Source organism: Hyperolius riggenbachi, chromosome 10 (genome assembly GCF_040937935.1).
Source record: "Hyperolius riggenbachi isolate aHypRig1 chromosome 10, aHypRig1.pri, whole genome shotgun sequence".
Taxonomy (NCBI): Eukaryota; Metazoa; Chordata; class Amphibia; order Anura; family Hyperoliidae; genus Hyperolius; species Hyperolius riggenbachi.
Window position 1 is genome coordinate 29,601,978 of NC_090655.1, and position 7,697 is coordinate 29,609,674.

The 7,697-nt window shown below is 43.3% G+C and overlaps 1 protein-coding gene across 1 annotated transcript in view; it reads right to left on the bottom strand.

The window, feature by feature from the left end:
* Nucleotides 1–7,414, bottom strand: part of LOC137536339 (C-type lectin domain family 2 member B-like) — a 55,185-nt gene extending 47,771 nt beyond the window's left edge. Inside the window, exon 1 of the mRNA XM_068258517.1 lies at nt 7,352–7,414. The gene's annotated coding sequence lies outside the window, so the exon portion shown is untranslated. The remainder of the gene's footprint in view (nt 1–7,351) is intronic.
* Nucleotides 7,415–7,697: the final 283 nt, after the last annotated feature.

The window sequence follows — 7,697 nt, forward strand, 5'->3', positions numbered from 1 at the left end:
TGATTTAGTCAGTGTTGGCTCATTGTAAAATCTTTCCTCTCCCAGATTTACATTCTGACATTTATCACATGGTGCCATTTTTACTGTGGGCAGGTTATGTAGCTGCTCCTAGCTGTTTTGGCTGTTAGAGAGAGCTGTAAACAGCCATTTCCTGTCTGTGAATATTGTTACATTGTGGCAGTTTGCCCAGAGTACCGTGGTACCAGAGTTTCTTGTGGGAGGGGTTTCATCACAAAATCAATCATACAGCGCCCCCTGATGGTCTGTTTGTGAAATGCAATAGATTTGTCATGTAAAACAGATACCTCGGAGCAAAAATTGGCATTAAGGGACCTTTTTTGCAGCTGGTATAGTCAGGGTTTGAAGCCCCAATCGGTCGAAGCTCCACATTCTGGCTACCCCAGCCTGCATGGGGGACAAGGGGTTAAAAAGTTTCAGGAGAAGGGACCACACATAATTCTTTTTTAAAAAATTCCCACACTCTAAACAAAACATTTTGGGGAAAATGGGAAAAAAATGCCAGGGATCTTCATACAGCCATATTGCGGCTGTATAGCGATCCCTGGCCAAAGCGCTGCGGCTGCGTATGGACCCCCTGGAAACCCCGTCAGGAAATGTATTGCTCTTTCTTTTGATACATGTAAAATTACACAACTGTAGGTACTAAAAGTGACATTTACCGCATTTAAAAGTATACTTTTTTCCTTCAAAACTTTAAAATCGATTTTCTCAAAAACTATAAAGTCTTTTTGAAAAATTGTTTTTTCCTCTTATTACCAATGATCTCCTTAACATATCCTGCAAATTTAGGGTTTCTAGAATTTAAGGTGGATTTGCTATTAACCATTAAAATCGGCTGGTTTTTAAATGTGTATTCTTTTTCCTTTGAAACTTTAAAATCGATTTTTTCAAAAACTATAAGGTCGATTTGAATTTTTTTTCCTCTTGTAGCCACTGGGGGCCCCTACAAGCTCTGGGGCCCTGGGGCAGCTGCCTCCTTTGCCTCTATGGTAGCGCCGGCTGTCACCACTGACTGTCCATTCTCGCTAGGTTAGTCACCACATCTACGTCACTGCTGTCCGATCTCACTAGGCTAGTCACCAAATCCGTATTGCCACTGTCCGATCTCCCTAGGCTAGTCGCCACATCAGCAGAGCCACTATCCAGTCTCGCAAGGCTAATGGCTGCATCCGCGTCGCCCGTTTCACTCGCATTCACGCCGCCACCATGACATGATACTCACGTGTCCCACCGCCCATCGACGATGCTCAGTCCCTTCTGAACAGCCCAGAGGCCGGGAAATTTTCTATTGGGCTGCAACAGTGTTGCTAGGGAGAATTGGCCTGTTGCAGCCTTCGGAGAGCCATGATTTTGCTGGCCTCTGGACTGCTGAAGGGACCAAGCGGTAGGACGAGCGGTGGTGAGACAGGTGAGCGGTGATGCGTACCGGCCAAGGAGAGCAAAGTTGCAGACACAGAACCGATGTGGAAAGATAGGTATTTTCTGCCTCACAGATTCGTGTTCGATTTCTGTTCTGCATCCTCACCAATGTGAACCAAGCACAAGGCCTTTGATTTAGAATTTGAGCCTTTGACCAGGGTTCAAATCCCAGCTTAAGCCGGTACTAAAACCAGTAAGATTTAGGTCACACTTAAATCTGTACATTTCTGATCCTATCAATTTTACCTGGCTGGACCAGAAATGTACACCATAGAAATACATACAAATCTGATACAAAACTGAAAGGTCTGGATCGGAATTGCACACCTCTTATGTATCAACACAGCCATAGAAACACATATAAAACTGAGACAAGACTGGACTGGACTGGAAATGTACTGTACATATTTATGTGTGAAAACATCCACAGAGACACATACAAAACTGATGCCAACTGTCAAAAACTGACAGGACAGGACTGGACACCTTTTTATGTGTGAACCAAGGGCTTTGTTCACATTGAGAAACACAAATGGCCATGCGATCAGAACGCAACAGGTGTGATTGCATGTCATCTGCGCCATCGTGCGTTGCACTTCTGATCCCATTCACTACAGTGAATGGGTCAGCGCAGCGCTTTCCCAAAAATTGCGTGCAACAGTGCTATAGCACAACGCATATAGTGTGAACATCAGACAGTGCAGTCTATGCACTTCTGATGTTCCTGCATGTCAGCACACTATATGCATTGCCAAAATGCCCACGGCTACACGTATAGTGTAAATGAGGCCTAAGGGTCTTTGGGCTAAGCCCCCTAATGCTCCTGGATGCACTGAAGGGATGTGAGTCTGCCAGGAGATAAATGCCCTGTGCCTTGTCTATCATCAAGGCCACCATAAGAAATTTTGGGGCCCCTCAAACATCATCAAACCTTGCCCTTCCCCCCCCCCCCCCCTATTGGTAGCTAGGTAAAGGTGCTCCCGCACAGCTAGCCAAGTATAGTTGTACTCGTATAGATAGCTAGGTAAAGCTGCCCACAGTAAAGATGCATTTAGTGTAGGTAGCTGGGCATAGGTGCCTTCAGTATAGGTAGCAAGGCATAACCGTATAGGTGCCAGCAGTATAGGTAAATAGGTATGAGTGCCTTCAGTGTAAGTAGCTAGGTATAGGTGCCATCAGTATAGGTAGCTAGGTATAGGTGCCAGCAGTATAGCTAAATAGGTATGAGTGCCTTCAGTGTAAGTAGCTAGGTATAGGTGCCATCAGTATAGGTAGCTAGGTATAGATGCCAGCAGTATAGGTAGCTAGGTATGAGTGCCTTCAGTGTAAGTAGCTAGGTATAGGTGCCATCAGTATAGGTAGCTAGGTAAAGGTGCTTTCAGTATAGGTAACTAGGTATAGGTGCCATCAGTATAGGTAGCTAGGTACCGGTATGAGTGCCTTCAGTGTAAGTAGCTAGGTATAGGTGCCATCAGTATAGGTAGCTAGGTAAAGGTGCTTTCAGTATAGGTAACTAGGTATAGGTGCCATCAGTATAGGTAGCTAGGTATAGGTGCCTTCTGTGTAAGTAGCTAGGTATAGGTGCCATCAGTATAGGTAGCTAGGTATAGGTGCCTTAGGTGTATGTAGCTAGGTATAGGTGCCTTCAGTGTAGGTATCTATGTATCGGTGCATTCAGTATAGGTAGCTAGGCATAGGTGCCTTTGGTGTAGGTAGCTAGGTAAAGGTGCATTCAGTATAGGTATCTAGGTATAGGTGCCATCAGTGTAGGTAGCTAGGTATACTTCAGTATAGGTAGCTAGGTATAGGTGCCTTCAGTATAGGTAGCTAGGTATAGGTGCCATCAGTATAGGTAGCTACGTATAGGTGCCTTCAGTGTAGGTAGTTAGGTATAAGTGCATTCAGTATAGGTAGCTAGGTATAGGTGAATTCAGTATAGGTAGCTACAGTGGCTTACAAAAGTATTCGGCCCCCTTGAAGTTTTCCACATTTTGTCACATTACTGCCACAAACATGAATCAATTTTATTGGAATTCCACGTGAAAGACCAATACAAAGTGGTGTACATGTGAGAAGTGGAACGAAAATCATACATGATTCCAAACATTTTTTTACAAATAAATAACTGCAAAGTGGGGTGTGCATAATTATTCAGCCCCCTTTGGTCTGAGTGCAGTCAGTTGCCCATAGACATTGCCTGATAAGTGCTAATGACTAAACAGAGTGCACTTGTGTGTAATCTAATGTCAGTACAAATACAGCAGCTCTGTGACGGCCTCAGTTGTTGTCTAAGAGAATATTGGGAGCAACAACACTATGAAGTCCAAAGAACACACTGGACAGGTCAGGGATAAAGTTATTGAGAAATTTAAAGCAGGCTTAGGCTACAAAAAGATTTTCAAAGCCTTGAACATCCCACGGAGCGCTGTTCATGCGATCATTCAGAAATGGAAGGAGTATGGCACAACCGTAAACCTACGAAGACAAGGCCATCCACCTAAACTCACAGGCCGAACAAGGAGAGCGCTGATCAAAAATGCAATCAAGAGGCCCATGGTGACTCTGGACGAGCTGCAGAAATCTACAGTTCAGGTGGGGGAATGTGTCCATAGGACAACTATTAGTCATGCACTGTACAAAGTTGGCCTTTATGGAAGAGTGACAAGAAGAAAGCCATTGTTAACAGAAAAGCATAAGAAGTCCCGTTTGCAGTTTGCCACAAGCCATGTGGGGGACACGGCAAACATGTGGAAGAAGGTGCTCTGGTCAGATGAGACCAAAATTGAACTTTTTGGCCAAAATGTAAAACGCTATGTGTGGCAGAAAACTAACACTGCACATCACTCTGAACACACCATCCCCACTGTCAAATATGGTGGTGGCAGCATCATGCTCTGTGTGTGCTTCTCTTCAGCAGGGACAAGCAAACTGGTCAGAGTTGCTGGGAAAGATGGATGGAGCCAAATACAGGGCAATCTTGGAAGAAAACCTCTTGGAGTCTGCAAAAGACTTGAGACTGGGGAGGAGGATCACCTTCCAGCAGGACAACAACCCTAAACATAAAGCCAGGGCAACAATGGAATGGATTAAAACAAAACATAATTATGTGTTAGAATGGCCCAGTCAAAGCCCAGATCTAAATCCAATCGAGAATCTGTGGCAAGATCTGAAAACTGCTGTTCACAAACGCTGTCCATCTAATCTGACTGAGCTGGAGCTGTTTTGCAAAGAAGAATGGGCAAGGATTTCAGTCTCTAGATGTCCAAAGCTGGTAGAGACATACCCTAAAAGACTGGCCGCTGTAATTGCAGCAAAAAAGGTGGTTCTATAAAGTATTGACTCAGGGGGCTGAATAATTACGCACACCCCACTTTGCAGTTATTTATTTGTAAAAAAAAATGTTTGGAATCATGTATGATTTTTGTTCCACTTCTCACGTGTATACCACTTTGTATTGGTCTTTCACGTGGAATTTCAATACAATTGATTCATGTTTGTGGCAGTAATGTGACAAAATGTGGAAAACTTCAAGGGGGCCGAATACTTTTGCAAGCCACTGTAGGTATAGGTGCCATCAGTATAGGTAGCTAGATATAGGTGCCATCAGTATAGATAGCTAGGTATTTGTGCCTTCAGTGTAGGTAGATTGGTATAGGTGCCATCAATATAGGTAGCCAGGAGGTGTAGGTGCCTTCAGTGTAGGTAGCCAGGTATAGGTGCCTTCAGTGTACGTCAGTGTTACCCAACCCTGTCCTCAAGGCCCACCAACAGTACCACACACAATCACAGGTGGGGTAATTAGTGTCTCATTCACTGCTGGTGGGCCTTGAGGACAGGATCAGGGAATACTGGAGTAGGTAGCTAGTTAAAGGTGCACCCAGTATACTGTAGGTAGCGGTAGCCCCATAACCCCCTACCCCCCATCCCTGCACCAGCCCCCCCCTCGCGCTTGCACCCCACACAGACACACGCAGCAGCAACTTACCTAGTACAGCGTGGAACACAGACCTCTCTCTTTTTCCTCCTCGCTGTTCCTCGTGCTCAGCTTCTGCTGATGGCGTGCTCAGCGTCCTAAGCAAAAGCCGTTCAACTTGGCAACAGTCAGGAAGGAGAGAGAGATCTGCGTTCCACGCTGGACTAGGTAAGTTGCTGCTGCGTCTATCTGTGCGGGGAGCGAATGGAGGAGTCATGGGGGTCGCCAGGATCTGAGGTCTAATAGGCAGCTGGGACCGGGAGGCGCCCTAATACTGGGAATACACGGGTCGATTCTGCACCCGATCGTTTTGCCCGCTCAATTCTCTTATCTTCCGCTCGTTTTTCTTATTTTTTCTCAATTCACTTCAATGATGAATTGAGCGGCAAAACGATCGAACGGTGATCGAACATGTCGGAAATTATCTAACCATCTTATTAGCTCCGAATCGACCCGTGTATTCCTACCATAAGAGAGCGGCAACTGGCACCGGCGCCATTTTAAAGTAAAAAAGGGCCTGCCGGGCAGGGGATATTCTCAGCTCTCTGGCGGGCCAGTCCGAGTCTGGCATTGGGGGTGGGGCCCTCACTGTAGTGTCAGCTGTCCCCCTGATGGCAGCCCTGTAGCCCATTGTCTGTATTATGTACCCCATGTGTTGTTTCTTACTCTGTACAGAGCCACAGAATATGTCAGAGCTTTATAAATCAATAATAAAACAAAATAATAATAATAGTGATGCACAGTACGACTGCTTTCTTATCTAAGAATAACAATAAAGACATCGGTATCAGGCAAGCTGATACTAACTTTTTGCTTGTCGTAGAGAAAATAAGTGATTACTTCAGCTGACATCACAGATGTTCCCTATCAATAGGCAGTAAAAGAGCACCTATCTTTACACATCGGACAAAAATAGACAAGAATAGACCTATAAAATATGATACAGTAGCTCGTAAAATCCAATTACATCAACTAGGCAGAGAATAGCTCAGTGTACAAAGTCCAGCGAAAGCGAAAGATAACACCTGACCATTGCTACTACTGATCACTGCTACTACAAAATGCAATCATCTACTACTTTTACCCCATGAAACATCACCAGACAGTGACTGATTCACAGTCCATGGGAATAGGACTGTTTTCTTATAATAATAATAATAATAATAATAATAATAATAATAATAATAATAATAAGGTAGGTTTCAGACAAGCTAATATTAACATTTTGTTTATCTTAAGGTGGCCACACACCATACAATTTTTAAATTGTTTCTTTAATTCAAGAATTACAATCACATTTTTCTGATGTGTGTTTAATTTTTCCCCAATTATGAAACAAATGATTGAAAACTCTGGAAAGATTGTTTGGGTCTGTACATTAAGAAATTGACAGCAATGTACCCTACACCACTCAGTTTTCATAAAAATTATTAGAAAAATCCACCACTCCCGATCGACTTATAACAAAAAAATGTGAAATCCAACTGGGTTTCTTGCTCAAATAAAATAAAAAGCTTTCGATTTTTTGGGACAACCAATCTTTAGACACGAGGGTCCATACGCAATTAACTTTTCCTCCTGAGTTTTCTCCTAGGAGATACTTTTTCATCTTCTATTTAAAATAACTTTTCAACACTTTGCTCAAAATCAGTTTGACAGTACTTTTTCAACTACTTTTTGGTACTTTTTCAGTTGCAAAAGTACCATCAAACTTATTTTGAGCACTTATTTGCTTGCTGGTGGCTTAAAGAGCATTTTATTGACAATGTTAAAAATATCACTAAGAAAAAAAGGCCAATTGCGTATGGGCCAAATAAATGAATTCATCAATGTTTCCTTATAACTTGTAGGGAAGAGCACACAGCTCTACAGATCAACCATAGACACATAGATAGGACATAGTGAATGCTAAATATGATAAAACACATAAAAGATTACCATTGTGCTGCTCGATTCTGCGGCGTGCAACCCAGAAGCCACAAAGTGAAAGCTTGTTAGACAGGCCGGAGCTGCTACGTCACGGTCACATGACAGGATGAGTCATTGTGTTTACTCTTGTTATGTGATGTGTAGCAACACAAGCCTGGAACCACATTACATCTTCACTAATAGAAGGAAATTCCTAGACAGGAAGTCCTCTACTTACAAACATCTCCAGTTACAATTTTCATACAAACAAGATTGTCTCTGTGTACAAAATAGAAGCAGTAGAGTGTTGTACCGTGTTAGCCATCAGTAAAAGCAAGGAGTTTTGAATCAGGATGATACCATGTATTGGCTAACT